Below are 17069 nucleotides of genomic sequence, written 5' to 3'. Positions count from 1 at the left end.
TAGTTTTTTGTATTTTTAGTAGAGACGGGGTTTCACTGTGTTAGCCAGGATGGTCTCGATCTCCTGACCTTGTGATCCGCCCGTCTCGGCCTCCCAAAGTGCTGGGATTACAGGCTTGAGCCACCGCGCCCGGCCCACAATGTTCTTTTATACAATACCAGGAATCTATGGATAACATCGGTTTCTAAGTCATGAGTTAATATGTTAATTTTTAACTACTAGGTTTAGGCCAGGCAGGCCCAGGCCCGGTTTTGGACCTGGCGCTGGCTGCCTGTCTTTGGTTTCACTTCCTTTTTTCTTAAAACAGGTACTGAGTATAAAACAATATGAGAGGATCTCTCTCTTCCCTCATGAGGAGTCAAAATTACAGTATGCTTTTATGACACTGTATTTTTTACTTTTGAGAATTTGATTATAGTGTATCTGGGGAAGATTCTTTATATTCTATCTAACTGAGGTTTTTCAGGCTTCATATATCTGGGTGTTCATTTTCCTCTCGAGATTTGTGAAATTTTCTGTCATTATTTCTTTAAATAAATTTTCAGTCATTTTCTTTTCCTCTGTTGATTCTAGAATTTTCATAATACATATATTGTTTGCTTGATGTTCAGCTGTAACTTCTGTTGTCTTTCTTCACTATTTTTCCTTCTTTTATCTTTCTGTTCTGCTATCTGGTAAATCTCAAATGACCTGTTGAGCTCCCTGATTTTTTTCTTCTGTTTGATCAAGTACAGATGGTTCTCAAATTTCAGTGGTTTGACCTACAATTTTTTGACTTTACAATAGTGTAACACCATCACAATTTTATTATACTTTAAATTTTGAACTTTGATCTTTTCCCAGGCTAGCAGTAGGTGGTACATGAGAGGTTCGACACTTTATTATAAAATAGGCTTTGTGTTAGATGAGTTTGCCCAGTATGGGCTAATTTAAATGTTCTGAACATAGTTAAGGTAGGCTAGACTAAACTGTGATGTTTGGTAGGCTAGGTGTATTAAATGCATCTTTTACTTACAATATTTTCAACTTACAATGAGTATATTGAATGTAACATTGTAAGTTGAACATTTGGATGGTCTTGAAGCTTTCTAAGAAGTTTTTCTATTCAGTTATTATGTTCTTCAGTCCCAGAATTCCTGTTTTGTTCTTTTTTTATAGTTTCTATTTTTTTTGTTAAACTTCTAAATTTGTTCATGTATTGTTTTTATGATTTTATTTGGTTGTTTGCTTTCCTCTGTAGTTCACTGAGCTTCCTTAAGAGGATTATTTTGAATTATTTGTCAGGCAGTTCATACATCTCTATTTTTTAGGGCTAGTTACTGGCTCTTTTATTTTTTCCTCTTCTGGTGATGTCAGATTTCCCTGATTATTTGACTTTTTTTTTTTGTCTTGCATTATGGTCTATGTATTTGAAGAAGTAAGCTGGAGTGCAGTGGCGTGATGTCTGGTCATTGCAGGCTCCGCCTCCTGGGTTCGTGCCATTCTCCCACCTCAGCCTCCCCAGCAGCTGGGACTACAGGCACCCGCCGCCATGCCTGGCTGATTTTTTTGTGTTTTTAGTAGAGACGGGGTTTCACCATGTTAGCCAGAATGGTCTCTATCTCCTGACCTTGTGATCCACACACCTCAGCCTCCCAAAGTGCTGGGATTACAGGCTTGAGCCATGGTGCCCGGCCACATCTCTTCTAATCTTTACAGACAGGCTTCAGCAAAGAGAGTCCTTCACCAATCAGCCCACGTAGAGATTCTGAGCAGGATGTTTCTGGGATATCTGTGTACACTTGCTGCTGGAATCCTTGAAACAGCTGAGCTGGTACCTCAATAAGTAGATGAGCAGCCCTGGCTTTTGGGTCTGATATCTGGGTCTGCAGGAGTAGGCAGACATGGAATTTAGGTTTGTGTAGATGGGCCTGCTGCCTCATTGCACAGGGGTGAGCCTGAAGCTTGGGTCTACAGGTATAAGCCTGGATCCTGGGTACATGGGGTCTAGTGTGTTGCTGGGGTCCACTGGGGTGGACCTAGTAACTGTGTTCATGGTGACAGGACTGAAGTCTAGGTCCATTGGGATGGGCCCAGAGGCTGAGTCTATGAAGGCAGGTATGGGGCCAACATCCACAGGGGCTGGCCTGAATCCTGAGGCTGCAGGAGCTAGCCTAGCACTGGGGTGGATCTGAAAGCTGGCCCTGAAGGGGCATAATGGTGAAGACCACAGTAAAGTCACATGTTAACTTCACTGTTCTTCCCCTATGTGGAAGATATCACTGTTGGCACTGTGTTATGCTAAACAAGTTCGGGGAAGAGGTGATGTGAGTAATGTGAAACTGTCCTTACTCCCATCTTCAATCCATCTTTCTTTATTTCTGTAATTTACCCAGGTGTTATAATCTGTCATATGGATTCCTTAGCTCTTGGCAAAGTATTTTCATGCATGGATGGTTGTTTAAATTGATGTTTCTGTGAGGAGTGCTGGAAACTTCCTGTTCATCATCTTGCTGATGTTACTCCTTCAACATTATTTTTAACCACAGAAAGAACAGAAGCCAAAACATTAATATTTCATTTACTATAGTGTATACATAGAGGATTATTGTGTTATATTTGTTCTTATCAGAATTTGTTTACTTTTTAATGTGCTAAGGGATTATCAGTGGGAGAACAATTACTTTTACTAAGTTAGAGATTTATTTGTCATCAAATTAGTTGTCAAGATTTATGGTAATTTAAAATATGTAGTAATTTTAAGGGGATAAATATCATGACCATATGCAGTAGTTTGGGGTTTGTTAGTAGGATGATGAATAATTTGATGTAACTGGAAATAGATGGTTAAACATGAGCTATGATAATGAAAACATAATTTGCATGAGAGGTGCAAAAACCTGATGGCTACTACAAAAATCTAGCATAATGTTCTTATGTATTGCCTGTGGGGCCCAGAGGCCCCTGGGCAACAGCTGCTGTTGACTGTTTCATGATAAGAATATATTCTATAAAGTATAAAATAAAGTGCTTGGCAGTGAGATGGCTTATATTTGTGTTTAACTGTGGTCCTAAGATACTGTGAATGGTTGCTTTCCTAAACCTGGCATATTGTGATTATATTTCAAAATGTATGGAGCTGATTTTAAGTATTATTAAATTTTTGCACTTAACAGTAAAATTAACAGCTACTAAAATACTTTTCGACTGGAATTTGATAAAGAAACTTATTTCCCCCTTTCTGTTTTCTCAACCTATATTAATGTTAAATGATAGAGCTCCTAGTTCTCTAGAATTGCTCAATGGATCATGGTTATATTTGTAATTTTCTTTGCTTTGGGTGGGATTTTAGATTAGACTTTACTTGAAGTAGCAGTATACCTTCTTTTAAGAATGCATTAAACTTCATTTGATTTCTATGTAAATATTTATAATTCAATGATTATTTGTTATTATGGTTAATGTTGAAGGATCGTAATGGTATTGGCATATTTCCCATTGAAACTAATACTATGTATTTAAAGTACTCTTCAAAGTAAAAGGCCTTCTTTTAATAACTGAGTGCATCTATTCATTTATTTTATAATAATAGATTTCAAAAAGGGCCAGAAGTCCCAGCTTTATTTTACCAAGGATATCCAAATGGATTTACCAATGGATGTCCAAATTGGTTAAGTGGCTTGTCCAAGTTCAGCAAACATGCTGAAGTTCACTGCTTTTTAAGCTTCCATAAATGACCCAGCCCTCATAAATGCTTATGAAGCTTTAATCCAAAACATCTTTGGCATGTCTTCTAAGAATGAACTTTCAAAACAATGTAAGTTTGCTGGAATAATGATGTACTCAGCTTTTTCTTTTCCCAGAAGTTTTAGTATATGAAGGAAATGAGTTCTAATATCACAATTATATTTTTATTTGAAAAGCTTTAGTTTGATTATGTGTGTTTTATATAGTAAGCTATAATAATTGTCATGACTCACATGTATAAATATCTAACATTCAAAATTGTTAAAGGCAATAGTGAATGGGTCTTTTAAGAAGTACAATAACATATGTATTCTATGAAAGACAAAACATATGGATGAAATGAACAACAAAATCAGTTAAGTATCAAAAGAGAAAAGGAGTTAGAGAAATATTTTAATGTAAGTACTTTTTCAGTTTAATATTTCAAATGTAATTTTAAAATAAACTTAAACTATGAAAATGTATATTTCAGAAAGTATATGGTAATTTTCAAATCTTTTAAAAAGAAGCAGTTGACAAACTGCAGGCCAGGTAAAACCTGGGTGTAAAAGGAAGGTTAGTTTGCTACCTATAAGGAGATTAATAACTTTGTGGGGTAAAAGAGACATTGGGCAGCAGTGTATTAGAGCTCATATTACAGAGGAACTGGAGATTTTGTAAGGCATCCCATTTTTCTCTGTCACGGATAAGAATATTTTGATAATAGTGAAATTCAGATCACATAACAACATGTATTTCTGGTGTCGAAATAAGACAATTAACTGGCTTTGAAAAATACTTGGATAGTTTTCAAACTACCCATGTATAATAATGGGAAAACTGCATAGACAAAGAAGTAGGTGGGGAGAAAAAATAAATACGGTGTAAGCTGTAAGATTGCAGGTCATAAGGATCTGTGTAGTGAGCCGCACAGTAAAATAAATACACTCTGAACAAATAAAACATAGTGCATTCACTTAAATACTTTAAAATATTTAAAATAAATAAAAGAAGCATAGTGTATTTGTTGGTTACTGAGAAAAAGTAACAGGAAAGGCGACTCTGAATAATATAGATATTAATTTATGAAGTGTGAGGCCATGTCTAATATGTTAATAACATGAAAACATAACAATCCATCATTGACCTGCTGAATGAACTTTCCAAGGGGTTCATTCCTTTACCTTTCTATAGAGAGGTGGCTGTCAGGTTCCACTTTCTGAAGTTTTCAAATGTTCTTTCTCTTTCTCTTTCCTTCTTTTGACACAAAAGGAAGTATTGGAAGAAATGTCCCCAAAAGTGTTTTGAATTCACAGCAACTTTATCAAATACAAATAGTAATAATAATAACTTGAAATATTGTTATGAAGTCAATTTTCCATTTATCAAAATTTCCTTTCTTGACAAACATAATTCATTCGTCATTTTAAGTTTTAAGGAAAGTGCTCTATTTAATGGCTCATTCATACTTTCATTGCTTGAAGTTGTCCATGTTTTATTGATTGCATATTCTTTCTCTTCAGCACAATGGCAGTACACTGATGAAGAACATGGGATCCCTTGGGTTAACACCACACTAAATGTAACATAACACTCTTAGATGCTCACTGTGTAGGCCAGAGACTTCTAGTCTGTAATGTGAGTGGGACATATACAGCATGAGATAAAGTTTAAACACTTTAGTGTTCAACTATAGATCTCAGAGCAACTTAAAGCACTGAGGTTGCCTAGGGACAAACATTTTCATGAATTATGTATTTATTTATTATTTATTAGATGGACAGGAAGTAGAATTTATTGATGAGTATTAAGAAGGGGCAGCACAGTGGAAGCCCTCAGGAGTGCAGAGACTGCCACTTGTCCAGAGGGCCAGAAGCGGGGATGTACTTGATCCCACAGCCATCTGGGATGAGCCACTTCTCAGTCACCATGTCTTCAAATTCATCCACACTGAACTTAATGAAGCCCCACTTCTTTGAGATGTGGGTCTTCTGGCAGCCAGGGAACTTGAACTTGGCCCTGCCTAGGGCTTCAATCACGTGCTCCTTGTTCTGCAGCTTGGTGCAGATGGACATGATAACTTGGCCGATGTGAACCCTGGCCACGGTGCCCTGGGGCTTTCCAAACGTACCTCGCATGCCTGTTTGAGCCTGTGAGCCCCAGCACAGGACAACATCTTGTTGATGCGGATGACCTGGAAGGAGTGGAGCCACACCCAGATATGGAAGCCATCTTTGCCACAGCTTTTTACCATGTACTCACTGGCACAAATTCGGGCAGCCTCCAGGGCTTCAGAGGACAGGGGCTCAACTTCATGTGACACCACGTGGCCATAAAGCGGAAACTCATCCACTTTTGCCTTCTTCAGCCCCAGGTCAAAGATGCGAATCTTGGCATCAGGGATGCCTTGGAAGAAGCGAGACTTTGGGTATGGCTTGTTCTTAAAATACCGGTAACTACAGGCAGGGCGGCGTTCCATGGCGACACCAGGGTCTTCAGTGGCGTGCTCAAGGGAGAGAGAACATGAATTCTTATTAATATAATAATTTATGTACATTGCATCAATTTATTTTTATTTATGTTTAATTGACAAATAGAATTGTATGTGTGTATATATACATCTATCTATCTACCTATCTATCTATCTATCTATCTATCTATCTATCTATCTATCTATATTTTTTGTTGTTATTGTTGAGACGGACTCTCGCTCTGTCGCCCAGGCTGGAGTGCAATGGCGCGATCTCGGCTCACTGCAAGCTCCGCCTCCCGGGTTCCCGCCATTCTCCTGCCTCAGGCTCCCGAGTAACTGGGACTACAGGCGCCCGCCACCAAGCCTGGCTTGGTTTTTTTTTTTTTTTTTTTTTTGTATTTTTAGAAGAGACGAGTTTCACCCTGTTAGCCAGGATGGTCTCCATCTCCTGACCTCATGATCCTCTGGCCTCGACCTCCCAAAGTGCTGGGGTTACAGACGTGAGCCACTGTGGCAGGCTGAATTGTGTATATTTATGCTGCACAACATGTACAATATATATCCAACATATATATTAGATAGATATCTAGACACTATGGAGTGGCAGAATCAGGCTAATTATCATATTCCATTTCCATTTCCTCACACACTTACCATTTTTTTGTGGTGACAGCATTTAAAATCTGCTCTTTCAGCACGTAGTACATTGCTGTTAAGTATGATCAGCCTGTCTTGAACTTATTGCTCCTAACTGAAATTTTAAAATTAATTTCTTTCTTATCTTCTCATCTTTATTTGGAAGCCAACTATTGTTTTTCTTGGTTTTTAAATGATGTGTGGCATGCTAATCCAAGGTCTGTTTTGCAAATTCTTGAGAACAGATTACCCAAGGAAACAACAACCATATTCCCTAGTGTCTTATTATGTAAGCAGTGGAATGGTACTCATGGGAGGAGAGGAAAGAGGTAAAAACTTGGTTTTGGACCTCTGCTTATGCAATTTTGCTCTGTGGTGGGGACTCTCTCCTGTTTGGCTTTCCAGTGTTACTGTGTCTATTCTTTTATATGCTGAGGAAGTTGTAGGAAAGTAAGGAAAATAACCCCACCCCCCCTTTTTTTTTGAGACAGTATCTTGCTCTATCCCCCAGGCTGGAGTGCAGTGGCACAATTTCAGCTCACTACAGCCTCCATCTCCTGGGTTCAACAGATTCTCCTGTCTCAGCCTCCCGAGTAGCTGGAACTACAGGTTCCCACCACCACAGCCAGCTAATTTTTGTATTTTTTTGATAGAGATGGGGTTTCACCATGTTGGCCAGACTGGTCTTGAACTCCTTGACCTCAGCTGATTCACCCACCTCAGCCTCCCAAAGTACTGGGATTGCAGGTGTGAGCCACTGTGACTGGCCCGTTCATTTTTTACATCAGCACATCTGTTACTCCCCACTAGGGATGAGGAACTTCGCACTGGAGCAAGATGATGAAGAGAAAAATGAATCTGCTTTGCCACCTAGTTTGGGGGGGATTGATGGGGCACACGCTTTTGAGGGACACATGATCTCTTTCTCAATAGTAACTTGCTAATGCTGCGCCAGCTTTCAGCGTGTCTGGAAATGGCAAGAGTGTTCTCTGAGTATCTTATGGACACAGTGAATCAGCTTTACCTCAAAATAAAAATTAAAAAAAAATATATTCTGGCTTACTCCATGGTACAATGCTAAGTGCATTCATATGCACACACATGGAGTCTTTCTGTCTAAAAAAACAGCATTGTGTTTACATCCTGCCACCTATCTCAGAGGGACTGACTAAGACTTGGAAAACTCTGATGATATCCTTTAATTTTTTTCTTAATATGGGAATGTAGTGTTTAATCTTTGTACTTTTTATATTAGTTTCCATCTGAATTTTTTTTTTTAATGTATTTCTCTTAGGTCGGGTGCATGGTGGTACATTATCATGCCTTATTACTTAAAGTTCACATCTCCTTCCCAATAACTTAAACCATTCAAATATTTGTTAATAATTTTCGTCTTCCCATTTCATGTTTGCGCAGCCAAGTAACACATGTAAAACTCCTTTAATCTCTCCATACAAAATAAATCCTCCATTGCCTTAATTATTCCTAGTAGTGCTTTCTGAACTTTTACCAGCCTTGTTTGGCAGAATTATGGTGAGAAAGTTGAATCCAGGCTGTCAGTAGCAAAGTGTTTGCCATGCTATTATCCTTGGCAATTGCAGGCCTCCTCCAGGCTACAAAACAGCTCGGTGCCTACCTCCTTTTTCCTGCTTTCTACTGGCCTACAAATTCCAGCTGTGGTCAGCTGGTGAGCTCTGAGCTACAGGGACCGCGTGGCGCATGTTTTGGGCTTGACTCAGGGATCATGTAATGTTGGGACAGTGAACTTTCCGTTGGGAGCCAATAACACCCGTGGTTGTTTTCACCTCCTGACCAGGATGTCTCAACTTAATTCAATCATCTGAACATCAGTGAGGGTGACTGGAAAAAATTTTTTATCACAGCACTAAAATAAAAGCAATTCCGAGATGTTTTCTTTTCCATTGCACATTTTCAGAGCTTTGATTTTCCTGGTAAAATGCTCTTTGCATGTGCCATGTTCCCAGATTAGGAGAAGATGATACCCAAGGGAGAACAGGTAAAAATGCACGTAGATAATTTTACACCATGACACTGTGGTTAAGGCTTTCAAGGATGCTTGTAACGAAGCTATGTGCCTTGGTTTTAAAAGTCACTATCAAGTTATTTATTTGCATATATTTTGTTTCCTCTTAAAAAGTCTTTAAATAGATAAAAGAGGAGAAATTGTACAAATTTCTTCTTTCACTGAGTACCTACTCTTGCTTTGTGTTTATGCGTGAAAAGAGATGGGGAACATACAGAATATCAAGTGGTATATTTAAGATGCTTGTTCATTTTAAGATTTAGGCTTGCAATTTAGCTGTGCCGAATTTGTCTGCTTTGGGAGCCCAAAGGTCAAGTTGCTACCACAATTAAGCATCAATATTCCTTAATTTGAAGTGTTAAAAAGTATGTGCGTGTGAGCACGTGCATATCTGTGTTCACCTATCTGCATTTGTTAGTTTTCTAGTCCTGCTGTATGTAACACATCACTATAGACTTACCACCTTAAATACATAGGTCCAAAGTCTGACACTGGTCTCATTACTGGCAACAGGTTCTTTGATGTGAGGTGAAAAGAGTTTTCCCAGACAAGTCTTCACTGGAGCTTGTGCCCGGGCATAAGGGAGACAGCAAGAGAGAAAGAGAGAGAATTCCTTAACTAATTCCACTAGAAGAGCTGTAGGGCTTTTTTTTTTTAGGCAAAGCATGGGAATTGACATGTAAGTTGGGCTGGACAAAGCACATAAAGGGTAGAGTACAGGCTACTATTATCTGGTTGCAATGGTTGAGTAATGAACCATCTGGTGGTCTGGCCAGTGGCAACAAGGCTGCATTCCTTCCTGAGATGGGACACTCTGCAACCTTGGTTATCTCCTAAGGCCGGTTCCTGGAATTCTTTAAGTAAAGACATGTTTAAACAGTGACATAAGTGAGGTAGTGGTGTGAGTTCTGTGATCAGTGAGAATGCATAAAAGACTCCACTAGTGGGGGTGACTTGAAACCGAGCATCATCTTCACTCTGCCTCAGTTTCTCTAGATTGAAATTGAGGTGTCAGAAGAGTGGGGTTTCTTACTAGAGACAGTGGGAAAGGATGAAGCTATTGACAGAATTAAGTTTCTTGTGGTTGTAGGCGTGAAGTTCCCATCTCCTTGTACTCTGTCAGCTGGGAACTGGCCGTGTTTCCTAGAATTCTCTTCCCAGTCCTTGTCTATGGCCACCTCCTATCTAGAACCTGCGGAGTCATGTGGGAGTTGAATGGTTTGCATATTTGGAAGCTCTGTGACTTCCCCTTTGCCTTCCTCTTTCACCACATCTCTCTGACACCAGGCAGTGAAAATTCCCTGCTTTGAAGGGCTCATGTGATCAGATTGTGTCTCTCCAGATAATCAGAAAAAATTCCCTACTTTGAAGTCTGAAATCTAAAAATGTCCCTATATTAAAGTCTGTGTCCTAAAATTATATCTGCAGCCACTTTTTTGTTATTGTTATTGTTTGTTGGCTTCTTTCTTTCCTTTTCCTTCCTTTCTTTCCTTTTCCTTCCTTTCTTTCTCTCCTTCCTTCCTTCCTTCCTTCCTTCCTTCCTTCCTTCCTTTTTTCTTTCTTTTTTTTTTTTTTTTGCCATGTACTTTAAGCAGCTATTTACAGGTTCTAGGGATTTGGTCATGAATTTTTGTGTGTGTGTGTGGCAGAAAGGGGGCACTATTTAGCCTAAGACTTTCCAGCGTCCTCTTTCTCTCTCTCGCCCTCTTTCTCCGTAACATGGCCTCAAGAACAAGAAAAAAGATAAAATGCTGAGTCAGAAAAACCTGGACTTCAAAAGTCTTTCCCCTACCAGCAGCTCACTAATTACCCAGCTGGTAATTTGATAACGGGAATTTTCTTCATCCTTTCAAAGATTTGTTTCATTTCTTCTTTTTGTATTTACTTCATCAGGTAATTGTAAAATTGATGATATAGTCAGGTGTCTGCATCTAGTGCTATGCCTGGCATATGGTACGGGAGGGTGCATTTTTAATCCAATTTTATTTCAGAGGAACCATTTTACATCCTGTTTCTTATCAAAAGTTGCTTCACGGCAGTTACCCCATGTCACTGAGACCAAGCCAGGGTTGTCATTCTCAGAGAGGGAAATGGAAGGCAGTGATACAGGGGAGGGCCTAGCAGGCAAAGGAAGCTGGAAACTGTCCTCTGTAAGCCCAGCAGGTGGGAAGCAGCTGGGTGCATTAATTTAACCTTTGTTCATCCCTAGCATTGAAAAACCACGACCAGCTTACACAGACAGGATTCTCAAATGGAGCTTTCTCAAATTTATGGTGAAAAACACTAGGAAACTGCTTTGAATTGAAGCATGGCACTGATTATTATCCAGTTCACCCCCTCTGCTGAAGTCATTTGACTCTCATGTGCTTAATAAGAGATCCTTGGAAACATTAAGTGCTATCCAAGAAGAAGCAAAAATAAACCAAGACCACCAAAACAAAATGAAAACAAAAAGGAAGAGCAATAACCTGCATGATAATAGGAGAAAATTTTATTTTTTATCTATTTTCTTCAAATCTTGCTTATAGGTGAAAGAGAAAATTATTTGAGTAAATATAATGCATTCCTTAAAGAAACAAAAAAGATATTCAGATGTCCTCTGAAAGCCAGCTCCACATCTTCTTATTAGACTATGACTGAACTTTTGCCCAACTGGACAAAAGTTCACCCTCTGGCTAGAATGTGGTATTTACATTGTTATAAATAAATTGACATGTGTATATAGCTCTGGTGGGGGGACCGTGGACAATGTAGCACATACTGTTCCTGAGTTCATCTCTTGTTCCCTCAGTCAGTATCAGTCAGAGATGAATGTTCATTTAATTAGGAAATTTTATCTTGCCTTTAAAAGCCTTGGCAACTGTAAATGAGGGGAGATCTAAGATTAGTAATGTACTCTAACAAACTCTTCTTTTTAAAAATTATGTCAGATTTTCCTTTCTTCCAGAGCAGGATTTTAGTTTTCTTCAATAAAGTTTATTCTTAGCTTATACAAAATGGGCTTACTCTAAAACCCTAATCATGAAGTACTATGTTCGGATTATAGGAAAGTTAATGAAAATGAAACAGCAGAAAGTAAACATGCTAGTCTTATTTTATTTCACTGGAAAAAAATTGTGTGTGTGTGTGTGAACACGTGTGTGTGTGTTTAGCACTAGCATGTGGCTTTACAGGGCGTTTAGGTTACCATTTAAAATTTCTATAACAAATTATGGCAATAATCATTTATGTAATCTAACAAAATTACTTCTTTTGAAACATGGTAGCCTGTGCTTCATTGTCATCATTTCTATCTAAACCCCTATAAAAAAATTTATCTCTCATAACCTTTTTCTTGTGGAATGCTTAAGTTCAATTATTTTTAATTTTGTTTGCTTTTAAATAAATATATTGAAGGTTAATTTTATTTTAGTAACTACCTTAGTCATATCACGTCAGTTTTGAGAGACAATGTATTCATTTCTAAATAATCTTTCAGTGATAATACTGACAGTGTTAATTTTGTTTTTCACCTGCAAGTTTATTGGAAGACTGTCATTTAAAAAGATTTTAGGGGTTGTAACTATCTGTTTACCCATTCATTCATCCAGCTATCCATCAATGCAAGCATCAATCTTCCAAATCAGTACTATTTATCTCTATCATTTCTTGTGTATATTTTATTGTTCATTCTATTTTGACACTATTGTACTCAGAGAATATAAAGTTCAACTATTGATACTAAAAGGGCTATGGATTTTCTTCCATTATTGTTGTGGATTTGTGAGATACAACTTGAAATACTTTTATTTTTGCTTTAGCATTTCCAAGCTGTGTTATTCAACTCATTGTTTTTTGTGCTTCTTATATATTTTGTGCTACATGGTTTCTAGACTTTATCATTATAAAATGTCCTCATTCTTTCATGTAAAGCTTTTTGGTCTAAATTATATTTTCTTAGATGCTAATGTTGTTCCATGTCTTATATTTGTATTTACGTTTGCTCTGTGTAACTCTGATCCTGTGTTCAACCTTTCCTTTCAATACTCTTCTAATTGTCTTTCTTTAACAACTTTTGACTGGAATTTAGAAATCTGATTTGAAGTTCCTTAGAACACAGTAGAATCCATCACATTCATGTTAATGGTGAAAACATTAATTGGATTAATTTTTACGTATTATTTTATATTTAAGCATGTTTTTCTATTTTCTCTCCTGCCATTTCTCATTTTGGATGGCAGGACTTTTAAATTGTACTCCTCTCTGTTATTTGGGATGTATCTTTATTAGTTTTTATGTTCATGTCTTAAAAAGCCAATTTATAGCTAGTATTTCTTCATCAGTATTATAAAATAAACAATTTTCCCCATCTCTTTCATTACCACCAAATGTCAACAATTACAGAAATAATTTTAAATTTTATTCTGAGGCAATAATTATGAATAATTCTTCCTTCCATCCTTGTGCTTTGGTAATAACATAGAAGGATGTCTTACTTGCTTTTGGATTTATAATCACTTTTTGATTCATTTACATTCATCTATACATTCTACCATTGATGATTTATTTTACAGTCAATTTTTCTGTATTTTGAAGTCTTTAAGAAATGTGATTTTCTTTTGGTTAGAGAACTTCTGCAAATAATATACCCCCAGATATTACTTGTTTCTGTTTTCTGTTTCTTTTGCCTTTGTATATGAAAAATTTGGGTATCACTGGCTTGGTCTGTCAAAATACAGTAAATATGCTCTGCCATTTTATTCTGGTTTCCACTTTGATAGAAAAGCTAACTTTTGTAAACCTTATCACCTTTCCTTTTAAATAAACCATTAAATAAGCCTCCTAGAAACCTGAAAATATCTTAATTCTTAATTAAAATTATTACAAGGCTACATGAAAATTCATGTATCTTATGTGTTTTTTTTTTTTTTCCTGACCTTCAATGAGTTCATTTTTTCTTTTTAGTTCATTTGTTTTTAAATCTGAGATCTGCTCTCAGTTCAAGGAACTATTCATAGTATATATATTTGATTCCTAATTTTTATCTTTTTGTTTGTTTTCCTTTTTATGGATCTCGGAATATCCCCACATGAAGTCCCCCACAATAAATACTTATATGACCCAAAAGTGTCAATACTGTTGAGATTGAGAAGCTCTACTTTAGAATGTAAATAGGTATTTAAGTAAATACTTATCTTATGAAGTCATTCCTTAGTGCCAGGTATAGTTGGAGGGAATAGTGTTTTCATCAGATAGCTCAAATTTATCATAAGTGCTAAAGAAATAACCTTAAAAATCACTACCAGGGCAACACATTAATCAGAACAAAAATCTTTATTTGTTAACATGTATTTTGACTGTAATTCGCACAATACTTATACATATTCATGGGGAGACAGTATTATGTTTCCATACATAGGTATGTTGGCAGTTATCAGATCATGGTATTTGTCATGCACATCCATGTGAAGAGACCACCAAACAGGCTTTGTGTGAGCAAGAAGACTTTTTAATCATCTGGGTGCAGGCGGGCTGAGTCCGAAAAGAGAGTCAGCAAAGGGAGATCTCAGCGGTGGGGCGGTTTTATAAGATTTGGATAAGCAAAGAAAACTATGGTCAAAGGGTGTTGTTCTCTGGCGGGCAGGAGTGGGGGTTGCAAGGTGCTCAGTGGGGGAGCTTTTTTGAGCCAGGATGAGCCAGGATGAGCCAGGAAAAGGAATTTCACAAGGTAATGTCATCCCTTAATGCAAGGACTGGCCATTTTCACTTCTTTTGTGGTGGAATGTCATCAGTTAAGGCAGGAATAGGCCATTTTCCCTTCTTTTGTGATTCTTCAGTTACTTCAGGCCATCTGGGCATATTTGTGCAGGTCACAGGGGATGCAATGGCTTAGCTTGGGCTCAGAGACCTGACCATATTTAGATAACCATCACCTCAAACGTTTATCATTTCCTTGCGGTGAGAAGATTTAGAATTCTTTCTTCTAGTTATTTTGGAATATACACCATAATATTGTTTACTTTTGTCACCCTATTGTTCTGTAGAACACCAGAACTTATTCCTGCTGTCTGACTGCCATTTTTTACCCACTGATCAGTCTTTTCCCATCTTCCCCTAGCCTCCACTCCTCAGGCTCTGATAACGAGGGTTCTACTCTATTTCTGTGACACTAGCTTTTTTAGATTCCACAAATGCATGAGATCATATGGTACTTTTCCTTCTGTGCCTGGCTTATTTCACTTAATGTCATACAGGTTCATCCATGTTAATGCAAAAGACAAGATTTCATTCCATTTTATGGCCGAGTAGTATTCTTTGTGAATCTATATCTATACCACATTTTAAATGGAACTTGTAGTTTCTTTTAGCTATTGATTAAAAAGTTAGAATTAAATGCAAAAAGTAAAAGTATAGATGATGTATACATGTATAGATGATGTTTGTATATATGTATACATATATATAATAATGTGAGTGCCATTTTAAAAGATTGTCTCTATATATTGGGTCGTGTTATAAAATAAACCTCAAGGAATTGGAAGTAAACATTTAAGACAGGCCTCACAATTAAATTTTGTATCTTTATTTTAGTGAGTAAATATCTTGCTTCATAGCTTTCAGGCTTAGTAAACGTATGGTTGATTCAAGCTAAATTTAACATATTTAAATTTAAATTTCTTATCACAGAACCATCTTTGTTTATCCTGTTTTCTCCCACTCACTATTTTGTGCCTTGTAAGTACTTACTACAGGAAACTGCACCTAATACGTATGGTACTTTATAAACTGAGTACTTTCTATCAAATCCCATGAATGAAGCCAGGTTCTATTTGCCTTCAATTACATAACTTAGGAAATATTAAGGATATTTTATATCTTCTACCAATTTATATTATTCCCTCCATTCCTTCATTCAACAAATACCTATTGAGAGTCTATGATTTTTCAGTGTTACGTTTCTGTGTCTTAATTTTCTTCAGAATATTTTGGTTCATGCAGAGTCTGAGCCTCACCAGATACCAGACCTGCCAGCATCTTGATCTTGGACTTCTCAGCCTCCAGAACCATGAATAATAATTTTCTACTATTTATAAATCACTCTGTGGTGATTTATTATAGCTACATATGGTTAATACAGATGGACTAAGATACTCATGTTTACCCTGTTTCAGATAGAGAATTTTGATGACTAGATTGTAAACTGAAAGAAGAAGACTTCAGAGTTAAAAATGGAGCCAGCGTGGGTCAGTACTGTGAGTTGAGTTGATTTGGGCTTGAATACAAACCACTCTTCCAAAGGTGAGGTCAGCTGCACTCTCAGAGTCCCGCAGTTGAATCTCATCCCGTGGCCCAACCACAAAAGGAGACCTTTAATCCTCCCCAAGAAATCTGGGATGAGGGAAAAAAACAAAAAGGAAAAACCCAAATATTCAAACTTTTTACAAGTGACTTCTGATTTCCCCTAACTTTTCACATTCATTCATTTTTCTAGGCAGGTCTAACAAATTACTTGTCAAAAATAAATCAGCAGTCAATAGTGCTAATATAATGGCTGCATATTTACGGTCAAGGTATGAGTTGAGATTTCCCTTATCATTTAGATTGTGGTCCTAAAAGTCTTTTAAACGATATGCCAAATAGTAAAATTGAAGATTGTGCTCTTTAGGGGTGCAAATATGTAGAAAAAGTAAACAGAGTTGCCTTTTCAGTGAAAACTAGCCAGAAAGAAAGCAGGTACTAATAATACACAAGAGCAGATTAACTCAAAGGTGGGTTTGTGCCAGTCAGTTAAGTAGAAGTCATATTATCTGACTTTATCATTCTTTCCTAAGGATGTGGCAACAATATCGCTGGTAAAACATTGCTTGTGGGTGTGTTTGTGAGGATATTCCCAGAAGAGATTAGGATTTGAATAGGTAGACTGAGTTAAAAAGATCTTCCCTCACTAATGTGGCTGTGGAGGGTGGGGTAGAGGAGGGCAGGGCATCATCTAATCCATCCAGGTCCACCAGAATAGAACAAAAAGGCAGAGAAGGGACAAAAAGGCAGAGAAGATGGATGTCCCAGCTCTCTCCTTGAGAGGAAGGGATTACCATTGAAAATCTCTTCTTGCCGGGCGCGGTGGCTCAAGCCTGTAATCCCAGCACTTTGGGAGGCCGAGACGGGCGGATCACAAGGTCAGGAGATCGAGACCATCCTGGCGAACACAGTGAAACCCCGTCTCTACTAAAA

General features: G+C 37.5%; 1 pseudogene; it reads right to left on the bottom strand.

The window, feature by feature from the left end:
* Positions 1-5540: 5540 nt before the first annotated feature.
* Positions 5541-6184, bottom strand: LOC104678210 (annotated as a pseudogene).
* Between the last annotated feature and the right edge of the window lie 10885 nt (positions 6185-17069).

This window comes from Rhinopithecus roxellana, chromosome 13, assembly GCF_007565055.1.
Source record: "Rhinopithecus roxellana isolate Shanxi Qingling chromosome 13, ASM756505v1, whole genome shotgun sequence".
Taxonomy (NCBI): Eukaryota; Metazoa; Chordata; class Mammalia; order Primates; family Cercopithecidae; genus Rhinopithecus; species Rhinopithecus roxellana.
This window is presented reverse-complemented; position numbering and strand designations above follow the sequence as displayed.